We start from the raw sequence: 1,690 nt of genomic DNA, 5'->3' as shown, positions 1-1,690 counted from the left end.
TTAGTGTCATGAATGTTTGGACTGAGGCTTTAGTTCTTCCCTAGAAGTTGTTGAGAGCCTGTTCCTTATCACCTGGGCCTTTTACTTTGCTTCATCAAAGTAATCTTCCCTGATAGCTCAGTTGGTAAAGAATCCACCTGTAATGCACGAGACCCTGGTTCTATTACCGGGGGAAGATCCCCTGGAGAAGGGATAGGCTACTCACTCCAGTATTCTTGGGCTTCCCTTGTGGCTCAGCTGGTAAAGAATCTGCCTGCAATGCAGGAGACCTGGGTTCAATCCCCAGGTTGGGAAGATCCCCTGGAGAAGGAAAAGGCTACCCACTCCAGTATTCTGGCCTGGAGAATTCCAGGGACTGTACAGTCCATGGGGTCGCAAAAACTCAGCAACTTTCACTTTCACTTTCTTTCAACATTCTAACCTCCATCTTCTACTTCTTCATTGTTGTTGTTTAGTTGCTAAGTCACCAGCTTCCTGGTACAAAGACAGTCTCTTGGTTTTTGTAAGATTTCTGGGGGTTTGAACTGGGGTGGCCAGGTTGGAAGCTGCATCTGGGGATAGATGATGTTAAACCCAGGTAACAGCTTCATCTTGCTGGTTCCCTCCTTTTTCATGGGTCATCTTGATGAGTTCTCTGGGCGTGCTGGTAGGGAACAAGCACCAGCGCTCGTGGCCCTGAACTAAGGCATCCCAGGCACTGGTTCCCAGAGGGTCGATGTGGATTCCTGTTCCAGAGCTTGATGGCTCCATCACAAACCACCTGTAAGGGGGCTTGCACTTCTCCCCCGTGAACTGCAAAAGGTCATTGGTGAAAAACTTGGGCACCTTGTGGTCTTCAAAAAGTTTCCTTCTTTGGGGGTGTTGCCCATAGCTGCTGTCAAAGATGTAAAGGGGGCTGTCATTGTGAGTGCTCTCCCTGTACTCGATGTAGCATCCCATCTTCATCTTCATCGAGTACCCATCCTTGTCCTCACCACGCTTGAACTTCTGGTTCCTGTATTTCCTCTTGAGGCACTCCAGAGTCCATTTCTGCACAGACTGGCCCTCTTGGGAGAGGCCACTTGGCAGAACCAAGGGCTTGTATGATGTTTCATATTGCTCCACAAATTCTTCCACTGACAGCTGTAAAGAGTCTGTCCTTTCCACATTGTCCATCACAGCCTCTAGGTTCAGTGGGAAGCTCTCACAGTAGTTGTGCTGGGTCCAGTCCAGAGAGTTCTTCTGGTCAGGCTGCACATTCCGTTTACCTCGGGATGTGTTTCTTCTCTTGTGATTCATCCTGCAGGTCATCAGCTGGTTCCACAATGACCTCAGCACAGCTCACTTCCTGCCACCAATGAGCCCCATCCCAGGCTCCAGCAGTGGCACAAAAATCTTAATTTATTTTTAATTGAAGGATAGTTGCTTTATAATATTGTGTTGGTTTCTGCCATATATCAACATGAATCAGCCACAGAAATGAAAACTTTTTAACATGAGCTAGAGCAAGGCATCTGAACCAGCGAGATTCTTGTGTGATTTAGAAGATTCTAAATTGGAGATACCCCATGCCCAAGGTAAGAGAAACCCAAGTAAGATGGTAGGTGTTGCAAGAGGGCATCAGAGGGCAGACACACTGAAACCATACTCGCAGAAAACTAGTCAATCTAATCACACTAGGACCATAGCCTTGTCTAACTCAATGAAACTA

At 47.3% G+C, this 1,690-nt stretch overlaps 1 pseudogene; it reads right to left on the bottom strand.

Moving 5' to 3' along the window:
• Positions 1-463: 463 nt before the first annotated feature.
• On the bottom strand, positions 464-1,278 carry LOC138078928 (bifunctional arginine demethylase and lysyl-hydroxylase JMJD6 pseudogene; annotated as a pseudogene).
• Between the last annotated feature and the right edge of the window lie 412 nt (positions 1,279-1,690).

The sequence above is a fragment of the Capricornis sumatraensis genome, chromosome 4, assembly GCF_032405125.1.
Source record: "Capricornis sumatraensis isolate serow.1 chromosome 4, serow.2, whole genome shotgun sequence".
Lineage (NCBI taxonomy): Eukaryota > Metazoa > Chordata > Mammalia > Artiodactyla > Bovidae > Capricornis > Capricornis sumatraensis.
The sequence above is the reverse complement of the archived record's forward strand: the minus strand, read 5'-3'. Positions and strand labels throughout refer to the sequence as shown.